The following is a 22,836-nucleotide window of genomic DNA, read 5'->3' as shown; positions in this document are numbered from 1 at the left end:
GTTTTCTAGTTTTTCTAGATTAATTTTTGAAAGATTTTATTTCTCAAGGAATTTGTCCGTCTCACCTAGGTTGCCTAATTTTATGGCATACAGTATTCTCTTATAATCCTTTGTATTTCTGTTGTGTCGGGTATTTCTCTGCTCTCATTTTTAATTTTATTTATCTAAATCCTTTCTTTGTTCTTGGTGAGTCTAGTTAAAGGTTCATTGATCTTGTTTACCTTTTCAAAGAACCAGCTCTTGGTATCATTGATTCTCTGTATTGTTTTTTAGCCTCTACGCCATTTATTTCCACTCTGATCTTTATTATTTCCTTCCTTCTACTTTCTCTGGGTTTTACTTGCTGTTCTTTTCCTAGTACTTTTAGATGCAGGGTTAAATTGTTTATTTGAGCCTTTTCTAGCTTCTTAAGGTATGCCTGTAGTGCTATGAACTTCCCTCTCAGTACTGCTTTTGCTGTGTCCCATAAATTTTCAGTTGTTGTATGTTCATTTTTATTTGTTTCAAGAAATTTTTTTATTTCTTCCTTGATCTCATTGTTAACCCATTTGTTATTTAATAACATGCTATTTAGTTTCCAAGTGTTTGAGTGTTTTTCAGTTTTTCTATTGTAGTTGATTTCTAGTTTTATGCTATTGTGATCAGAGATAAGTACTTGGTATGATTTCAATATTTTTGAATTGGTTGAGACTTGTTTTTTGTCCTATCATGTGATCATTCCTAGAGAATGTACCATAAGCACTTGAAAAAAATGTATAGTCTGCTGTTTTAGGGTGAAAGGTTCTGAAGTTATCTATTAAATCCAGTTGATCTAGTGTGTTCTTTAAGTCTGCTTTTTTCTTTGTTAATTTTCTTTCTTGAGGATCTATCCAGTGATGTTAGTGGGGTATTAAAATCCCCTACTATTATAGTACTGCTGTTGATCTCATCCTTTATGCCTATCAAAATCTGCTTTATATATTTATGTGCTCCTATATTAGTGCATAGATATTCACAATGGTTATATCTTCTTGTTTGATTGCTCCAACATACTATCATTACGTATGATAGTGATCTTCTTTAGTCCTTACTGTAGGCTTTGTTTTAAAGTCTATTTTGTCTGATGTATGTATTGCTACCCCAATTTTTTTTTCATTTTCACTTGCATGAAATATTTTTCCATCCCTTTACTTTCAGTCTATGTGTATCTTTTGTTTTGAGTTGTGTCTCTTGTAGACAGCATATATATAGGTCTTATTTTCTTACCCACACAGCCACTCTATGTCTTTTAATCCATTTACATTTAAGGATATTATTGACATGTAGCTGTTTATTGCCATTTAATTCTTTAAATCTACATTTCTCTTTTACTAGATTCCCCCCCCCCCTTTGTTCTGTTTACAGCAGGCCCCTTAACATTTCTTGTAGCATTGGTTTGGTTGTAATAAATTTCTTAAGTTTTGTTTTTGTTTTTTGTCTGAGAAGCTTTTTATTTCTCCTTCAATTTTAAATGATAGTCTTGCTGGATAGAGAAGTCTTGGTTGTAGGCTCTTGTTTTGCATTACTTTGTATATTTCTTGCCATTCCCTTCTGGCCTCAAGTGTTTCTGTTGAGAAGTCAGATGTCATCCTTATGGGAGCTTCTCTGTAGGTAATAGACTGCTTTTCTCTTACAGTTTTAGTATTCTTTTTTTATCTCTTAATTTATGTATTTTAATTATGATGTGTCTTGGTGTTGGCCTTTGGGGTTCATCCTTAATGGAAATCTGTGCTTCTTGAACTTGTGTGACTTTTTTCTTCATCAATTTAGGGAAGTTTTCAGTTATAATTTCTTCAATCAGATTCTCTATTCCTTGTTCTTTCTCTTCTCCTTCAGGAACCCCTATGACACAGATGTTATTTCTCTTCATGGTGTCACAGAGCTCTCTTAGATTTTCCTCTGAGTTTTTGAGCCTCTCTTTTTGCTGCTCTGCTTCCGTGCTTTCGTATAACTTGTCCTCTCACTCGCTGATTCAATATTCAGCTTCATCCATCCTGCTTTTAATTCCTTCCAGTGTGGTCTTTATTTCTGATATTGTATTTAACATTTCTGACTGGTTCTTTTTTATTATTTCAATGTTTTTTTTATACTTGCTATCTCTTTATTTAGGTGCTCATTATGTCCATCTATTGTTGCTCTAAGATCTTTGAGCATCCTAACAATCATTATTTTAAACTCTGCATCAGGTAATTTGGTTATTTTTGTGTCATTCAAATTTTTTTTCTGGGGATTTCTCTTGTTGATTCATTTGGGTTGCATTTCTCATTTTGTCTGTGTATAAGAAGGATGTGGTCACAGGAGTCTGATGGGTGTGGCTCTGTGTTCCATAGGTGTGGTCTGTCTGCAGGCCTGCCACCCCCTCTGCTGCCACCTCTGGCTTTCAGGCACAGCATTGCCTCAGTCCACTGGGGCAGTTGCTGCTGCTTCTGCCTCACCTCCGCGGGCAAGACTGTGTTTGCATGCCCAAGCTACAGGCCTTGGCCAACCCTGCCTCTGCACTGCCCTCTTAAGCTAGACTGCACTCATGTGCCTGGGCTGCAAGCCCCAACAAGCCCCCAGCCTTTGCCCCACCCCCTTGTGTGGGGCTGTGTTCACTCTTTTAGACTGCTAGCCCTGGCCAGGTCCCTGCCTCCACCCCGCCCTCATGGACTGGACTGTGCTCCTATGTCTGGGCTGTAAACCTTGGCCAGCCCTTAGCATTCACTCCTACCCCCATAGGCTAGACTGTGTCCTTGCACCAGGGCCACAAGCCTTGGCCCCATGGGCTGGGCTGCACTCCTATGCCCAACCGCAAGTCTCAGCTGGATCCCCGGCTTTCACCTTGCCCCTGCGGGTGAGACTGCAGGTGGGACCATTCTCGTATGCCCAGCCTCAACCTCCGCCCCGGCTGGATGGTACTGCCTTCATGCCCAGGCCACAGCAGCAGCCAGCCCCTGGCTTCCACCCCTGCCAATGGGACTGTGCTCCTGCTCCCCTCCTCTGCTGCCACCCGCCTTCCAGTGAGCACTCAGTAGTGTGGGGGTGGTGATGCTGCTCACACCTTAGAACTGAATACTGTATCCTTGATGGCTCCCTGCTTCTAAGCAATTCTTTGCTCTGACTGCAGCCAGAGAGTTTCTGTTTGGCTGGTGACCTGCTTCTCATTGCCAGTTCCAGGAAAAATATTCACCTTAGAGTTGGGAAGTGACTCAGTCCAGGGCTTAGGGTGGCTGTCCCTCAAAATGTTGCTCCCTGTGCCTCCTAGATTATACTCTCTTCCTGCTACTCCAGTCCTCTCAGCTTTCCCTGTCCCCCAGAGCCCCAGGTGAGTGGTTGTGAAAGAGGTTTTCTGCACGGACCCTTTAAGATGAATCCTGGATCTGAGAAATCTGTCTCTTTCTCGCAAACAATATCCTAGCTTGTTTCACAGCTAAATACTGTCTGTAGGCCTCTTCTAGGCTCTGTGGCTGCAGGCTGGAGCTTCATTCCTGGGGCCCAGGACCCTCCCATTTCCACTAAACTCACTTGACTTCCACTCAAGTCCCTCCAGGCGGCCACTCGCTCCCATTAGCTGGGCAGCCCTCTCTACATTTCCCCTTTTCTTACCAGTCTCAGTGTGGCTTCTTCAGTGATCCTTGGTTAAAGAGTCTTCTTAGTTTAGTCCAAAGTTGGTTTTTCCATATGATTGTTCTTAAAATTAAGTTGTAATCCAGTCTGGTTCTAGGAGGTTGAAGTTGGTACATCGCCTACTCCATCGCCATCTTGCCACTGCCAGGTTCCATTTAAATATGGAAAAAATCAAGATATCTTTAATGAGTTGTTTATAGTCTTACAATTCAGAAGAAAGCCTGGTAGAAACTTCACGGGGTCAGAATTAAGGTGGCAACAGGGTACTAATCTTTTTTCTTTTTGCTGTTCTGCTTCCATGCTTTTGTTTATCTTGTCCTCTAAGTTGCTGATTTGATGCTCTATTTCATCCAGCCTGCTTTTAATTTCTTCTAGTGTAGTCTTCATTTCTGATATTGTGTTTGTCATTTCTGTCTGGTTCTTTTTTATGATTTCAATATCCTTTTTGATGCTTGTTTTCTCTTTATTTAGGTGTTCATTATGTCCATCCATTGTTGCTCTAAGATTTTGGAGCATTCTAACAATCATTATTTTAAACTTTGCATCTAGTAATTTGGTTATTTCCACCTCATTCAGTTTTTCTGAGGATTTTTCTTGTTGATTCATTTGGATTGCATTTCTTTGTCTTCCCATTTTGTTGTATATACACTCTTTCTTTGGGTGTGTTGTTTGTGTAGCTAGCTGAGTCTAAGGTTGGTATTGTCTGCCTCCAATTTTTAGTTGTGTTGTTTCTAGGTCTTCTTGGGTTGGTATCAGCTGTTGTTTGTAATCTGCTTATCTGCTATCACTACTATTTTTGCTATTTGTGTTGGCATTTTCTATGTCTCAGCTGGGTCAGTTGTGAGGAGCCCTTCCTTAAGCTACCACTGCAATAAGGGTTGTTTGATCATGAACTGATGCTTTCCATATCTGGCTGCTGGATATGTCTGCCCTGGAACCTTCCTAGCCAGAGCCTGACTCTGATCAGTGAGGTCTCTTATCTACCTTTTTGGAGCTACAGGTGATCCAGATCTTTTGGCTGCCTCTGCTGGGCCCAGGTGCCATTGTAAATATCAGCTGCACTCCTAGGCTAGCTTTTATCTACTCTTGGCCTGGGGGAAGTTCCTTTAAAAGTTCAAGTTCCGGCCCTGGCCGGATGGCTCAGGGGTAGAGCATCGGCCTGGCATGCAGAAGTCCTGGGTTTGATTCCCAGCCAGGGCGCACTCACCTGCTTCTCCACCCTTCCCCCTCTCCTTCCTCTCTGTCTCTCTTTTCCCCTCCCATGGCAAGGCTCCACTGGGGCAAAGATGGCCTGGGCACTGGGGATGGCTCCTTAGCCTCTGCCCCAGGCGCTAGAGTGGCTCTGGTCGCAACAGAGCGATGTCCCGGAGGGGCAGAGCATCGCCCCCTGGTGGGCAGAGCGTTGCCCCCTAGTGGGCTTGCCAGGTGGATCCCAGTCGGGTGCATGCGGGAGTCTGTCTGACTGTCTCTCCCCGTTTCCAGCTTCAGAAAAATAGAAGAAGAAAAAAAAGTTCAAGTTCCCCTGAGATCCACTTTCTGCTGCCCTTTATTGCTGGCTGCTTTTTGTGTTTAATACTATAATTCAGTGATTAGGTATGGTATTGGATGTAGTTTGCCCCTTAGCCTCAGATGTCTTTCTATTCAGACTTTTTATTTATTTTATTTTATTTTGTTTTGTTTTCTTTTTCAGCACTCAGAAGGGTGTGGTCTCAGGGGACCAGTGAATGTGGCCTCTGTGTTCCTGAAGCTTGGTCTGTCCACCGCGCCCCACCTCCCCCACTGCTGTTGCCACCTTGAGTGTTTGGGCTCTGCAGTGCAGGTGGCAGCCTGCCTCCGCAGCCTCTGTTGCTTCCACCAACCCTGGCGGTCCTGTGCATGCCTGCTTGGACTGCACCTGAGATCGCCTGGACCCCAGCTACAGCCTAGGGTGGGCTTATGCCCCAGGGCTATCTTGCGTGCAAGCTCAGATCTCTGCTGGGGCCCACAGTGGCTTCCGCCACGGGGCGGCTCATGCAACTGTTCAGATTGCTTCTGTTGTTGCCTCAGTCTCAGCTGCTGCCAGGGGCTAGCCCACACCACAGGCATAATTGCTGTGGGATCCATCCTCTGCAGCAGCAGCTGCAACCTCTCCATTCATGGGCGGGCCTGCACGCAGCCACTCAGACCACGTCCACTGTCGTCTAGGCCCCCTCTGCCTCCAAGGGCTGGTGGAATTGTGTGCAAGCTCCCACCTCCACAGCAGCTACTGTGGCTCCTGGCTCCACAGGCTGGCCTCTGTGTGCCCATTTGGACTGCGTCTGCAGTCTCCCAGGCTCAGCACTGGGCAAGCCTATGCACTTGCCCCAACCTCTGCAGCAGCCCTGGTGGCTTCCACCTTCACGGGTAGGCCTGTGCGCGTTTGCTTGGACCGCCCTGGCTCCTGCAACCGAGGCCCTCCACCACTGGCCTGTCCACCCCCAGCGAGTACTCAGCAGCATGGGGAGGTGGTGTAGCTCGGACCTCAGTGCTCACTACCTGTGCCTCCAATTTGCTGCCTGCCTGCCTTTAAGCCACTCTTTGTTCTGACTAGAGCAGGAGAGCCTCTGGTGGTGGTGGGGGGATAATTTCTTCCCTTTGTTGGTGTTGCTATTTCAAGAAAAAATGTTCACTTTAGATATGGGGCATGACTAAGCCCAGGGGTTAGGGCAGAAATTGGGAACCTATGGCTCATGAGCCAGATGTGGCTCTTTTGATGGCTGCATCTGGCTTTCAGACAAATCTTTAATAGAAAAAAATACTAACGTTAAAAATATAAAACATTCTTATGTATTATAATTCATTCATTTCCTACTGTTCATACTCATGGTTGCAGGTGGCTGGAGTCAATCACAGCTGTCCTCTGACACAACACCAAATTTTTATTGGATAATGCATAATGTACACGGGTCATTGTGAGGTCAGGAAGTAAACTTTCCTTCTTTTAATCAAGTAGTCAGCTAGCTAATTGCAGAAACCCTTTGACAAAAAAAAAGATGGCTAAAAGAAAAAAAAGATGAGAAGTATCGTATTTTTCAGCAGGAATAGATAGAGGAATTTGCCTTTGTGGAGAAAGCAGGTTCTGCAGTGTGTTTAATATGCAATGATAAAATTGCATCGATGAAATGGTCAAATTTAAAGTGGCACTTCGACATTCGCCATACTACATTTGTATCAAAATATCCAGCGGGAGACAGCAGGAAGAAAGCATGTCAAGAGCTACTGTGCAGAGTGCAAGCTGATCAGCAGCAACTCCGTGTTTGGACCCAACAAGGTGACTGGAATTTGGCTAGCTTTGCTGGTGTTTTAGCAATTGTGAGAAACAGAAAGCCATTCACAGATGGGGAGTATGCCAAAACATTCATGCTTAATGTTGCCAATGAACTTTTTGATGACTTTTCTGATAAAGACAAGATAATCAAATGAATAAAAGACATGCCTCTGTTGGCAAGAACTGTTCACGATCGTACCATCATGATGGCAAATCAAATTGAGGCAACACAAGTGAAGGACATAAATGCAGCACCATTCTTTTCTCTAGCTTTGGATAAGTCAACAGACATAAGCCATTTATCCCAGTTCAGTGTAATTGCAAGGTATGCTGTCGGTGACACACTACATAGGAAAGTCTTGCTGTTTTGCCTATGAAAGAGACAACAAGAGGGGAGAATTTATTCAAGTCTTTCACTGAGTTCGCTAAAGAAAAAAATCTACCGATGGATAAACTTAATTCGATGTGTACTGATGGTGCTCTGTGCATGGTGGGAAAAAACAGAGGATTCATAGCACTTCTTTGTGAACATGAAAAGAGACCCATTTTAAGTTTGCACTGCATCCTACATCAGGAGTCACTTTGTGCTCAGATATGTGGCGAGCAGCTTGGTGAGGTGATGTCACTGGTCATTCGGGTGGTCAACTTTATTGTTGCCTGAGCTTTAAATGATCGCCAGTTTAAAACACTGCTGGATGAAGTTGGGAATAATTATCCTGGTCTGCTTCTGCATAGCAATGTGCGTTGGTTGTCAAGAGGGAAGGTGCTCAGCCATTTCGCAGCTTGTCTGAGCGAAATCCAGACTTTTCTTGAAATAAAAAAATGTCGAGCATCCTGAGTTAGCTAACACTGAGTGGCTCCTGAAGTACTATATCGTGGACATGACTGAACATCTGAACCAGCTCAATGTGAAAATGCAAGGCATTGGAAATACAGTCTTATGCCTTCAACAAGCAGTGTTTGCATTTGAAAACAAGCTAGAACTCTTCATTGCCAACATTGAAACAGGTCATTTACTACACTTGAAAAACTAGGAGAGTTTAAAGATGCATGCACAGCAAGTGACCCTGCTCAACATCTTGATCTCCAGCAGCTAGTGGGCTTCACATCTAATCTCCTGTAGTCATTTAAAGCACGCTTTGGAGAATTTCATGAGTGCACTTGTCTTTTTAAGTTCATCACCCATCCATATGAGTGTGCAGTGGACAGCGCCGACCTGAGTTATATCCCTAGTGCCTCTGTCAGAGATTTTGAGCTACAAGCTGCTGACCTGAAGGCCTCAGACATGTGGGTGAATAAGTTCAAGTCACTGAATGAAGATTTGGAAAGACTTGCACAACATCAAGCAGAATTGGCGAGCAAACACAAGTGGGGAGAAATGAAAAAACTTCAACCTGCAGACCAGCTGATTGTCAAAACTTGGAATGTGCTTCCTGTCACATACCACACACTGCAGCGTGTGAATATTGCTGTACTGTCTATGTTTGGCTCGCCGTATGCATGTAGCAGTCTTTCTCACATCTAAAGAATGTTAAGCCCTGGCCGGTTGGCTCAGCGGTAGAGCGTCGGCCTAGCGTGCGGAGGACCCGGGTTCGATTCCCGGCCAGGGCACATAGGAGAAGCGCCCATTTGCTTCTCCACCCCTCCGCCGCGCCTTCCTCTCTGTCTCTCTCTTCCCCTCCCGCAGCCAAGGCTCCATTGGAGCAAAAGATGGCCCGGGCGCTGGGGATGGCTCTGTGGCCTCTGCCCCAGGCGCTAGAGTGGCTCTGGTCGCAACATGGCGACGCCCAGGAGGGTCGCAACATGGCGACGCCCAGGATGGGCAGAGCATCGCCCCCTGGTGGGCAGAGCGTCGCCCCTGGTGGGCGTGCTGGGTGGATCCCGGTCGGGCACATGCGGGAGTCTGTCTGACTGTCTCTCCCTGTTTCCAGCTTCAGAAAAATGCAAAAAAAAATAAAATAAAATAAAAAAATAAAGAATGTTAAGACCAACCTACAATCATGTTTAATGGATGAAAGTCTCAACGCCTGCATGAAGCTTAACCTCACCACGTATCAACCAGACTACAAAGCCATCAGCAAAACCATGCAGCACCAGAAGTCACATTAATGGTAAGAAGTACTTTATTCGTCATTGGTTAGCAGCAACATAACAACATTATTAAAAAGAATTCAGAGACTTATTGTACTTTAAAAGTGTTGGTCTTACATAAAATGCACACATTTACTTGTATTTAATGTTAAACATATTGTATGGCTCTCACAGAATTACATTTTAAAATATTGTATGTGGCGTCCAAGGCTCTCTCAGCCAAAAAGGTTTCCGACCCCTGGGTTATGGTGTCCATTTCTCAAAGTGTCTCCCCCTTTGCCTCCAAGACCACACTCTCCCCTGGCATCTCCAGTCCTCCCAGTGCTCCCTGCTCCTGGAGCCCTGGGCAGGTGGCTGTGAGCGAGGCTTTCTGTGCGATACCTTTAATAAGGATCCTGAGTCCGAGAGTTCTGTCTCCTTCTCTCAAACATTATCTAGGCTCTTTTCTCAGCAAAATACAGTCAGTTTGCCCCTTCCAGGCTCCAGGGCTCTAGGCTGGGACTCCAGTTCTGGGGCTGAGGACCCACAACCCACAACTTGCTGGGCACTCCTTCCCACCACGAGAGTCCCTTCGGATCACTGTTCACTTCTGGGAGCAGAGCAACCCTTTTTGCTTCTCTGCCTTTCCTACCAGTCTCAGTGTGGGTTCTTTGGTGGTCCTTGGCTGTAGAATCTTCTTAGTTTAGTCCAAAGTTGGTCTTTCAAGTAAGTGTTCTCAAAATTAAGTTGTAATCTACTTTGGTTCTGGGATGTGGGAGTTGAAATGTCCGCCTACTCCGTGACCATCTTGTCTCTTCTATTTGTTTTAATGTATCAAATTCTCAATTGTTTTTTTAAGTGAAAGAAAAGGAGATAGTGAGACAGACCCCTGCCTGCACCTTGACTGGGATCCACCGGGAAACCCCTGTCTGGGGCCATGCTGGACTCAACTGAGCTATATTTAGCTCCTGAGACTGATGTGTTTGGACCAACCGAGCCATCCTCAGCACCCAGGACTAATACTTGAACCAATTGAACCACTGGCTGCAGGAGGGGAAGAGGGAAATAAGGGGAAGAAGGAAGGGGAGAGAAGCAGATGGTCACTTCTCCTGTGTGCCCTGACAGGAAATCTAACCCTGGACATCCATACTCTGGGCTGATGCTCTATCCACTGAGCCAAGCAGCCAGGGCCTCAAAGTCCCAATTTATTCAATCAAATTCATCAGTTTTTTTCTTTATAATTGTTATATTTATGTATAACATTTAACATTTTTACCTATCATGAAGACTTTCTTACATTATATCTACCAATCTATGTTCACACTTGAATCCATAATCACCTAAACTAGATTATTGACTAGGGTATGAGATAAAGATTAAGCTTTTTTTTCTCACATAGACAATGTATTTGCCTGTAGGTCATCATAAAGATGCTATCGTCCTAACACCCATTATTGGGCACAAAAAAGAAATAGTCTTTTCCCCTCTCTCTGCTATGAAACCACCATCAAAATTAAGGGTCCACTCAACCAGAACAGAGGTTGCTGTTTGAAACCACCCCCTCCCCACATATAGACTGTTTAATCTTAATTGACTTTCATTCTGACATAAATCAGCAACCTTCCCTTGCCTCCTGCTATGTGATGGTGCCCGGCAGAGGTGGTTGATCTACCTGGCTACACCTAGAAAGAAATTTTCCATAACTTGTATGTAGCATTCAGATACTAGCCTAGCTGGTTGGCTCAGTGGTAGAGCATTGGTCTGGTGTGTGGATGTTCTGGGTTCAAATCCCCTATCAGGGCACACAGGAAAAGCGACCATCTGCTTCTCCACCCCTCCCTCTCCTCCTTCCTCTCTCTCTCTCTCTCTCTCTCTCTCTCTCCCCCTCCCACTCCTGCAACCATGGCTTGATTGGTTCAGTTGCATCAGCTGGGGTACTGAGGATGGCTCTGTGAATCTTCTGCCTCAGGTACCAAAAGTAGTTTGATTGTGAGCATGGCACCAGATGGGCAGAGTATTGGCTTCAGATGGGGTTGCTGGGGGATCCCTGTCAGGGTGCATGCGGGAGTCTGTCTAACTATCTCCCCTCTTCTAAAATGAAAAAGAAAAAAAAAAGTTCTTTTACACCTGACTGCTTGTGGCTTTGGGATCCATTTCATCTTGCAGCCACTCAGGGCACCCTGTATGTAAATTGCCCCCAATAAACTCTGTTAAATCACCAAATAAATATGTAAATATACAAGTCCAAATATGTCTGTATCTCTCCTAATGTCTGCGGAATCTCTATTCTGGTCCATTAGTCTATGTCTCTATGCCCTTATCAGTATCACTCTATCTCATTACTCTAGCTATATTTGCTAAAACAAGACTCCATTTTTATCTCATTCCTGAAGTATCTTTGCTATAGTTGGCCATTTATCACAAATATATAGAATCAATTGAGTTCTAGCAAATATTTATTGGTGCAATGAATTTATACATTTTTTTAAAGAACTGACATTTTAAAATATGTTTTGTCTGACAATCCACAAAACAGAATATTTTTATTTAGGTCTTCTTAAGACTCTCTCTTAATATAATTTTATAGTTTTACTGAAGCATTCTTGCACATCTCCTTTTAGCTTTATGTTTAGTTATTTGAGAATTTTGGTGCCCTTTAAATATGAACATTTTCAAAATTTCATATAGAAATATGATTAATTTTAAAATTCATTTTGTTTTTAGCAAATTTGTTAAACTACTCTGTTAATTACAAAATTTTCTCTGTGGGTTCCTTGGCATTCTTTATGTCCACATCACATATCCATTCATGTTCTTACTCTCATTTTTTTTCTGCCTAACTGCAATCACTAAATCTCTAGCACAGCAATTTTCAACCTTTTACATCTCATGCTACACATAACAAATTACTAAAATCTGCATCACACCCAAAAATATAGTTTTTGCTAATCTGACAGAAAATATAGGTATGATCTCAAATCTGACATTAGTTTTTCTCTGTGAGCTAGTTTTTTTGCAATTCAAGATTTTAGGTTTTCATCTTATTGTACACCTATTTTAATCAAAAAATTTGCACAAAACTTATTTAAATAATATTCAGGCAAAATTTGCGTTTGTAGCTCTTGTGTTTGTGTACTTGTTGAGGACAATCTCGTTTGATGCTCCAGCAGTAGTCTGTTCATTACTAACAGCTCCAAGATTTTTGGGAAACTTATCAAGGCGACTGTTCAGGAAGTGAATCTTAATGCTCATGTTACATCCAATGTCACGGAAAGCCAACAGCATCTTTTGAACCAGAAGTTCATAGTTTTCTGCTTTTTTGTTGCCAAGGAAGTTCTTTGTAATTGCCACAAAAGACTGCCATGCTGCTTTCTCCTCCTTATTCATCTTCCTGGCAAATTCTTCATCACATTGAGGGTTCGAATTTGAGGTCCATCAAATATACCTGCTTTTATCTTTTCAAAAGACAAGGCAGAAAAGGCAGAAACAATACGTTGAAAGCATTCACTTTTTCTATTCAAAGCCTGAACAAATTGCTTTATTAAGCCAAGTTTGATGTGAAGTGGGGAAAAAATAATCCTGTCTTGATTAACTACAGGTTCATTCATAATATTTTGCATCCCTACTTCCAGAGCTTCATGTTTCGGCCACTCCTGTGTCCAGTGTTTCTCCCAAGTTCGGCTGTCCCACAAACACAGAAAGCAAGGATACTTTGTGAAACCCTCTGTTGTCCTAGCAGGAAATTTACCATATTAAGATCCACAGAAATGATCCAGTTATGCTCCTCATACTTCAGAAAGTCAAGGACAATTTTTATGTCATTATAATCTTCTCGCAGATGAGTTGAATAACCAATTGGAACCACTGCATAAACATTACCGTTGTGTAGGAGAACACATTTCAGTCTCCATTTAGAGCTGTCAAGAAATAGCCACCATTCTGTTGGACTGTAAGTGGTAATGCCTAGCTATCTGAGAAGACTACTGATAACATGATAGAAAACAAAGTGTTTGTCTTCAGGAAAAAAGTCCACAAAAATTTGTTCACGCTTCCTGAAATGGGATACTTTAGCTGACCGGTGAAGTACATTGTTTTCTTGAAGCCTGGAGGCTAATAACTCAGCTGCTTTCTTTGATAGGCCCAAATCTCTTAATAAGTCATTCAATTTGGGTTGGCTAAAGTGCTGAGGGGTTAATGACTACTTGGCATCAGAAGAAGACCCTTCAGATTCTACAACCATTTCCTCATGCATCTTATTAAAATACACTTGATCACCATATTCACTTTCTTCGTCCTTAGAAGAAATAAAACCATTGAAAAATGGAACCAGGAGTGTTTCAGAGTGTAGGTCGTATTGCTGAAGGAATATTAGGATATGTGATCATATGCCGTTTTTTCTTGCCGATGCCCTTTGTATGATGAATCAGACAGAAATAACAGTCACTGCTGTGGTCCTTAGGCTCACACCAAACCATGGAAATCCCAAAAGGCATTCCTTTGTGTTTTCCTTTTGTCTAGTCATGAAGCATTTCCTCACAATCATGACACACAATATGAGGAGTCGAATTCTTGTCTTGATCGCCAAGGGGAACCTGAAAATAGGCAATATATGCACGTGTCACAAATGATGAAATATTGCACTTTTGACACTGAAGTGTGTAACAGCGACATATATAACAAAAGGTGTCAAAATGTATTCTTACATTTACACCTACTCAAAGAAGCCATGATTCAATTTTAAAACAAAATAAGAAGAGTGTTATCAGATAATAATTTTTTACATTAAAAACAACTACAGTTATGTAAAAGTGATGTTTGTAAAACATTAATTGCCTTGTGGTTATGTTCAATCCAAGAGTCGTTGCCCTTTAACTCCAATTTAAAACCCAATGCATGCTATTAACTGTAACAAAAAGAAATTAAAATTGCATAAAAACTAGAGCATGCACCAAAAAACGGATTTCAGATTTGGAATCAGCAATGCAGAAATATATAGAAAAAGTTTTAAAACCTCATACAACAGAAAATGAAAACAAAATTGTTCCCCAGTGATAAACATTCCTGCACTGGCAATTTTTTAAGGTCAGTTTGGGGCTAATGCTTGACTCAACTGAACTATTTTCAGGACCTGAAGCTGACATGTTCGGACTGGTGGAGCTATCCTCAGTGTCCAGGGCCATCGTTTGAACCAATTGAGCTACTTGCTGCAGAAAGGGAAGGGGGAAAGAAAGAGGGAAGTGGAGGGGGAGACAAACAGATGGTTGTTTCTCTTGTTGCCTGACAAGGAAATCAAACCCAGTGTGTCCATATGCTGAGTCAGTGCTCTAACCACTGAGCAACCAGCCAGGGCCTAAACATTTTTAAAAGGCTTGTTTTTGGTTATTTTTAGCAGGAATGTTGACATAAAATTTTAAAACTCACTTCCACAACTCTGTTCGAATTATTAAATGCATACTTTTACTACCCTTTTTCACATGTGCAGGCTGCTCATTCCCATTCTATTTTTAAATTAGTCTAATGTTTTTAAAACAAAATAAAGTGTTGAAAATATTTAAGTAACAATGAATCAAAATAACCCCAATCAGTAAAGTACTAATTAAATTCTTATGGTATTTTCTCTTTTTTCTAGGGCCACAGTAATTTATTAAGTTAGGTCAATACATGTCCATTGCAGGACATTTGTTTAAAATATTGACAAAAATGATAGGCTTTATCACTCTGAGTATTTGAAAATTAAAAGCAGATATTAATAATTCCCTGGGTAGAAGCTCTGATGACGGATGGGCTATGTCGCTTTAGCAGATGGTAGCCATGCCTCTTACTCCCATGTGCACCCCTCTACCTTGGCCCTTCCCTGACAGTGGTCTGCTCAGTGATGTTCCTGCCTCCCCTACCAGATGGTCAGCTCTCTAAGGGAAGGAGACACATCTCCAATATTTTTTACCTTGGGACAAAGAAGGGCCTAAACACCCATGTGCAAAAGAAAATATCCTGATGGACTTAGTAGCATGGAAATGAGGCATTGGTGGATGTGACACTGGGGACTCAGCTTACTGGGTCCAGTACCGCTACTGGTCAATACCACATCCTACAGTCCCCACCTTGGGCCCTTGGGTTCCTGCTCTGGCTGGACAAGGTGTCTGTTCTGAGACATCAGCTGTGGGGACTGATGTGGTCACTGCCTGCTTCTCACAAAACCACCACAACATTGTCAGGCAGGAGGTGTGGGGGCAGGGACGCTTTCATAGAAAGCCTCCAAGAATGAAGCACTTCAAACCAGAGAGAACTCACGTCACTGAGCCCACCTGCACCTCCTTCCTCTTCCAGGGGCTAAAAGAGAGCACACAAACAGCAGCAGCTCCAACCCTGGCAGACTTCCTGGGAAGAGATAGCCATTCCTGCTCCTGATCTTACAGGTTTTTTTATTCCCCCTGAAGGCAAAGGCAAGTGAGTCACCATCCCCACCCTCACAGGCCCAATCCATCCCACAGTGGGCACAGACCTCCTGTCCCTTCTGCCCAGCCTGATCCACTACCCACCAGGACTGTTCTGATCCCCAGCTCTCTACCATCTCAGACCCCCAGCATGATGCTGGATAAGCTACCAGCAGAAACAACAGGGCAGAAGGCTATTCTCAAGGACAGCCAGAGGGCACTGTCCCTCCCCAGGCCCTACCTTTGCCATCTGGAGAGTGGAACTGTCCTAGAACTGCAAGGCCGAGGGTGGGACGCTGCAGAGGGCAGAGCAGTCCTGGCTTCTGTGTCTGTGATGAGACAGATGTTGTCCTCAAGATCTGCTTAGGAGAAGAGTCATGGATCACTGTCACCAGAAGACTGCTCTGGCCTTTGCTGCATCCCAAAGGCCCTCAGTTCCTTCGCCCAGCTCTGCTTTTCTTCCCAGGCCCTTATCAGTTTCCCTCTTTAGAAAATGAGTCTTTGTGGTTGGCAACCCCAAACATCTCTGGGCAGCCACCAAACACCACTTACCGGGCACTCACTACCTGCCAGGCCCTAGGACAGGCTCTGCAACTTCTAGATCCATAACTTAAGTCCTGGTCACTTGAAAGGGCAATGTCCTGACATCACCAGACCATTGGGACCTCAGAGATTCACGTGAAATGAGGCAAAACAGGAGAAAAATTTTCAGAGGCTCGAGGCCTTCACTGGCCCGAGAGAGGTATGCTCACCTCCAAGTGTGTGTGGCGGCAAAGTCACGAACTAAGCTTATTGCTCTTCCCTTTTCCAGATCGGAAAGTTGGGGCCAGTCCCTACCCCTTTCCAGCTCCAGACTGGCTCTGGCTCCTAAGTGCCCAGCTCTCCTGAGTCGCTGAGCTCGTATCTGTCTGGTAAACTCAGTGGTTGCACAAAAGCTCAAAAGCCTTTTCCTTCAGGGAAGATCATCGGGGGACATGAAGCCAAGCCCCATTCCCGCCCCTACATGACCTTTGTTCACGTTCAGGGTGAGGGGGAGATCCAGTGTGGCGGTGTCCTTGTGCAAAAGAACTTTGTTCTGACAGCTGCTCACTGCAGTGGAAGGTGAGAGCCAGCACTTACCTGCTGAGACCTTTCCAGGGCACTAAAAACGTGTCAGGTGCTGAACAGGCTTTGCAATATCCAGACCCCTAAACTTATCTCCTGACCACTGGAAAGTGGCACTGTCCTGACATCACAGGGGCTTCAGAAATTCATGAAAATTTAACAAAGACAAGACAGATCTCAGGATTTTCAGGAGCCTCTTTGACTTCACTATCTTCAAGAAAGGTATGCTTACTTGGAGCTATGTGTCAGGAAAAGTCACAGACCAAGCCCGTTACTCTTCCATTTTGCAAAAGAGAAAGTTGAAGCCATCCCTACCCCCTTACAGCTCCAGACCACCAGCTCCCAAGCACCCAGCAGCCTTGAGTCATCAAACCCATACACACATAGTAGATTCAGTGAGTGCACAAAAGCACAAAAGACATATGAATGTGGCCCTGGCCGGTTGGCTCAGCGGTAGAGCGTCGGCCTGGCGTGCGGGGAACCGGGGTTCGATTCCCGGCCAGGGCACATAGGAGAAGCGCCCATTTGCTTCTCCACCCCCCCCCCTTTCCTCTCTGACTCTCTCTTCCCCTCCTGCAGCCAAGGTTCCATTGGAGCAAAGATGGCCCGGGCGCTGGGGATGGCTCCTTGGCCTCTGCCCCAGGCGCTAGAGTGGCTCTGGTTGCGGCAGAGCGATGCCCCAGAGGGGCAGAGCATCGACCCCTGGTGGGCAGAGCGTCACCCCTGGTGGGTGTGCCAGGTGGATCCCGGTCGGGTGCATGCGGGAGTCTGTCTGACTGTCTCTCCCCGTTTCCAGCTTCAGAAAAATACAAAAAAAAAAAAAAAAGACATATGAATGTCATTGTACATACATTGCATTATGTATCTGCTAGAAGGCAAATAGAGTTTGACTCTAAATACCATCCAATTGGACAGGCCACTACATGGCCCTGTCATTGCTGCAAGCTCATCTTGTACACAATCAGACTGGACCCAGGGAGGCTCACATGGTCCGGAAAAAGGAGAAAAGCCTCTGCTCTTTAGGGCAGCATAGTTACTGCTCCATTTAGCTTCCAAGACGGCCTAGACTTTTCAACATTAGGAAGTTCTTCTCTAGAAGGCCACTCACAGAGAATGGGGTATTTTTGCTGAGTAAGGGTCTCCCTGAATTAAGTTCACTCGCCAGACACTCCCAGCCTCTTCCCCTGCACAGCTTGCCACTCCTATGGGCCCTGTCTGGGAGCTGAGCATCCTCCTGCCCCAAATACACGCAGCCCTCTTTTGTGACATGAGGCCTGTGCTCTAGGTTCATGTTAACCTTCAAAGTCACGGCCTGTCACATCTTGTTGCACATAAAGCAGGCAGCAACGCAATCTCTCAATGACTTGAGCACATTTACCAGGAAAGAGCAGATTGTCACACAGCTACTGCTTTGGAGATGGAAAAAATCCCTGCACCTCAGACATCCTAAGGACCTGGCTTCTTCATTGAAAAATACAAAAGGAAAATTATGAAAAACAAAGCAAAAATTGTATTTTTAAAAGTCGCACCCCAAAATAAAAAAAATTGCCAAACTGCATACTGGTTCAGGTACAACATTCACTTTGAGGAAATGATTCCACGGTTTAAAACATGTTTGAGAACCATGTTGTAGGTCTTCATCCTCTTTTGACATCAGAGAGAAAAGTACCAAGATGGGGTGGTGACTGACTAAAGGTGCCACAGAGTTAGCACAGAGCCTGGACAAAGCCAGGTCTCCCGACAGCCACGCCAGCAAGAAGCCTTATGTGACGACTTCTGTGTGACTTACGTGTGGTGACTTCCTGTGTGCAGCTCTCAGAGGGACTCTTTTGTGATAAAGGCCACAACAGCAGGGCATCACCTGGTCAGAGGTCCAGGAGAAGCACCAGAGCTCGGACCTGAGCAGCCCAGCTGTTCTGAAAAGATGCAGCTACTCCTGCTCCTGATGGCCTTTCTTCTGGCCCCCTAGGTAGAGGCAGGTGAGTGACTGTCCTCACGACAGAAGTCCAACCCCTGGGCAGGTCAATCACAGTCATCCTGTGGGCCCACAACATCAGGAAGAAGGAAAGGACCCAGAACATCTTCCCAGTGAAAACAGCCATCTACCACCCAAACTATTATCCTAAAGTCAGAGACATCATGTTACTGCAGGTAGGGCTCATTACCACACTGGTTCCTGTACACCTTAAACCTGGGGGTATACATTTCCTGTGACATCCTTCCTGTCCTCCTTCCCAGTACTTGTTCAGGGCTATGAAGAAGGCAGCCCCATGACTGTACATGGGGACTATGGGCCCTCGATAAGTTAGAATTCTGTCCTCTGCCTTCAGCTACAGACAAAGGCCATCCTGACTGTCACTGTGGGCACCCTCAGGCCGCTTGGGAGAGGGGCGACAGTGAAGCCAGGGATGGTGTTCAGGGTGGCCAGCTGGGGGCGCCTCGACCTGAACACCAACACAGATAAACTGCATGAGGTGAGGCTGGAAATTCAAAAGGATGAACTGTGCATCTCTCGCTATGAAAGCCCTTATAACAGACCACACAGATATGTGTGGGGGACCCAGAGAAGAATCAGTCTACTTTTTTGGTGAGATCCTCAGCCTTGTCCATGCCTAGCCCAGTGCACAACTACATAGAGGGGAGCTGGTGCGGGGGGAACCAGCCATAGCCCTATGTCCTCACATTTTCACCAATCCAGGCTCTGGTCCTGTCCCCCTGCAGCAGATGAGAGGCCGTCCCACAGCCACTCATGGGCAGAGGCTTCCTGGGAGAGGTAGAAAGGCAGTCAGGGTCAGGGTGAAGATCCAAGACTAGGACGGTGACTTGATCTGCCCTGACTTGACCTCCCATGCAGTCTCCCTAACAGAGACCACCCAGCCCCGGGCAGCGGGAGGACAGGACCTGGAGAGGCCCAGCTCAGTCCTTCCTTCCTCTGCCCACAGGGAGACTCTGGGGGCCCCCTCGTGTGTGGCAACCTGGCCCAGGGCATTGTCTCCTATGGAAAAAAGAATGGGAAACCTCCACGTGTGGAAACTAGGATCTCCAGCTTTCTTCCCTGGATAAAAAGAACAATGAGACGTTTCCAACTGCAGAGACCAGACTGAGGCACCCCGGAACTGATCCACCCATCTTCTCTGGGGAACAGGCTAGAATTGCGTCAGGCAGAGGGAGTGGAGGGGAGGGTGCCGGACACTTAATAAACTTGTGTGTCTACAGTGGAAAACTGTGATCCTCCTTTTTCACCAAAACCTTTTTAGTAACCTACTGTGTGTCCTGCATCCATCTGTTCACATTTCTGGTCTGTTAGCAGCTTCCCCTTCAGCGCACCGCCCCTTCCACCCCTAGAATAAAACATCATGTGAGTGATACCAGCTCCTTCCAATGCGCCTCCTCAGTGCCGGCTCCCCCTTCCAGGCTGACTGTACGCTCCATCAGGGAAGGAAGTCTTCTTCCCCGGAATAAGTGACCATCTCTAGTGGATCCTCATCCTATAATCTTATCCATATTCCTTTCCTTTTTCAAGCCACAACTACAACCCTGACCCATGCATTCTTAATATCAATAGCAACATTAAAAAAATCCAGAATTTGGATGGAAAATATTCTAAGAGGCTCTTTGTAAGGGGTCACTTGACCACCTTACCAGAAATGGGTGGGCAGATTGTGGAAAAGTGTAGCCCACCCCATGCAGCACTCCACCCACCAGCCAGAGAAGCTGAGAGCCTGAGATGGTTCAGGGGCCCTTCAGTTCCCAGGCCCAGCTCAAGTGTCAGTCCCAGTCCTGTTGTGAGCTCAGAGCCCAGTGCAGCCCCTGGCGTGCTGGCAGCTCATCTACTTGCAGCCCAAAATGAACTTGAGGTTAATTTTCATCTGGATCTTAGCCAGCCTTTCCCCACCTCCCAATATTTGTGTGTGTGTGTGTGTGTGTGTGTATCTGTCTGTCTGTCTCCAAAGGAAACTTTTTATAATGAAAACTATATGTTTAAGGGTATTATTAATATTTTATTTTTTCAAATGTCATATAACCTAATGCCTGCTGACTGAATTTTTCATATATTTTTCAAAAATTTCTAAATCATTTTTGTAAGACTAGATTCAGAAAACAAACATTGGTCCTGACTGTTTGCCTCAGTGGGTAGAATGTGGGTCCCACTTGCAGACATCCCTGGTTTGAGTCCCATTCAGTACACACATGAGAAGTGACGACTTGCTTCTCTTTTCCTCCCACAAGCAGCGACTGGATTGGTTCAAGTGTGGGTTCTGGGTGTCAGGATAGCTCAGTTGATTCAAGCATTGGCCCCAGATGGGGGTTGCCCGATGGATCCTGGTCAGGGCATATGAGGAAGTCTGTCTATCTCCCCTCCTCCCATATAAAAAGAAAGTGAAAAAAGAAAGAAAAGAAAATGAACGTCATTTAAATACAAACAACTTAGAGAAGAGGGGGTGAAAACAAAGAAGTGGTTGCTGAATACCTGTATTGGTGAGTGTGCTTTGACCACAGGAAAGTGTTCTGGGTATAAAAGTAGTACATAGTCATCACAGAAATATAACCTTGGCCTGACCTGTGGTAGCACAGTGGATCAAGTGTCGACCTAGAATGTTGATGTCGCCAGTTCAAAACCCTGGGCTTGCCTGGTCAAGGCACATGTGGGAGTTGATGCTTCCTACTCCTCCCCACCCCTTCTCTCTCTCTCTCTCTCTCTGTCGCTCTTCTCTAAAATGAATAAATAAATTAAAATAAAGTGCTTGGCTTTAGAAAAGAAAAAGATGTAGCCATAAAAAATATTTTAAAAAATATATAGCCTTTGCTTGGTTGGTTGTTTGGTTGGTTGGCTGGTTGGTTTTTGAGAGAGAAAAAGAGAGAGAAGAATCAACTCATAGTTGCCTTCACTTTAGTGGTATACTGAAATTCTCCTAGGTTCCTTGACCAGGGCCCTGCCAGTGTCCCCTTGCTCAAACCAGCAACCTTGGGTTTTTCATGCCATTGTCCTTTGGGCTCAAGCTGGTGAGCTTTCAGACTTTGTGGACAATCTCCCACTCAGTCAAGCCACCCCTCACAGACGAGCCTGAGACCTCAAGGTTTTGACCTGCAACCTCAGCATTCCATGTTGACACATTATCCACTGAGCCACCACTGGTCAGGCAGACATATAGTTAAATATAGAACATGTGCATAAGAAAATGAAAACTACCATGAATTCCACCACCCACAGCTCATCATCACTGATGCTTAAGCATGTTTCCTCCCACTCTTCCTCTCTGTGTTCAGAAGATGCTGTCCCTGCACAGAATTGGGATTGAACCGGTTAGAGCTCATATGCCTTCCTTTCCATCACTCTTTCTTCTGCCGTCACACAGGGGAGAGCATTGGGATAACCTGTTTGCAATTGTTTATGAACCTGCAACCAGGGGCATTAGAGACAGGGTTGTCAGGACACGGGATCCAGTGAACAAAGTTCTAGAACTTTTGTTCTAAATTATGGGATGAAAGAAGCCCACTATGTCACAGAATATTTACATTTAAAGAGAAGATTCTATACATTCCAAAAATAAGAGTTTGCAGTAGTAGTAAGATAAGAATGGGGTTACCGCTTGGGGTATTTGGGTGTGTCCAGGGCTACTTGGTCCTCAGGCAGGTCAGCCTCCACCTCATGAACCGCTTGCCATAACCCTGACCTTCCTGTACTCCATCCACAGATTCTCAGTTGACTCTAGCTGAATGTCTGCTCTAAGGGCGGGCTCCATGTCACCCATATCCCTGGACCTGGCTTGCTAAATAATTACTCATGATTTCATCAGAATGGAAAAAAAACTGAGAATGGAAGCATTGTTGAGTTAGTCACTAGGGGACTTCTGCTGACAGTAGCCACAGTCTCCACTTTCTTGTTCTTCATCTTGCTTGTGCCTTGTGGCTTGGCAGGGTGAGTGCAAATGTGAGGACAGTGCCATTGTCACCTAACCAAGTCTCAATAAACCAACCCATGTGATGACACCTAGCAAAATTAGAGACCACTGAATCACACTTCCTTTACTCCTCTCAGGCACTTTGTGTCTGGAAAGAAGAAACACCAGCAGCTCTGACCCGGGCTGACCTTTAGGAAAGATGCACCCATTCCTGCTCTTGTTGATCTTTCTTCTATTGCCCAAACACCTCTTACCCAGAAGCAGAGACTGGTGAGTGACCACCTTACTGCAGAGGCTGAGTCCATCTCACAAAACCACCTGTACTCCTGACCCTTCAGCCCAACACTGACAGGGACTTTCCCTCCATCTGACCCAGGAATTTTCTAAATGCCAGCTCCCATCACAACCCCAAACT

General features: G+C 44.9%; 1 pseudogene; it reads left to right on the top strand.

Annotated features, from left to right (window-relative positions):
• Positions 1 to 19,699, top strand: part of LOC136335506 (granzyme H-like) — a 34,019-nt pseudogene extending 14,320 nt beyond the window's left edge.
• The last annotated feature ends 3,137 nt before the right edge of the window (positions 19,700 to 22,836 follow it).

This window comes from Saccopteryx bilineata, chromosome 4 (genome assembly GCF_036850765.1).
Source record: "Saccopteryx bilineata isolate mSacBil1 chromosome 4, mSacBil1_pri_phased_curated, whole genome shotgun sequence".
Lineage (NCBI taxonomy): Eukaryota > Metazoa > Chordata > Mammalia > Chiroptera > Emballonuridae > Saccopteryx > Saccopteryx bilineata.
This window is presented reverse-complemented; position numbering and strand designations above follow the sequence as displayed.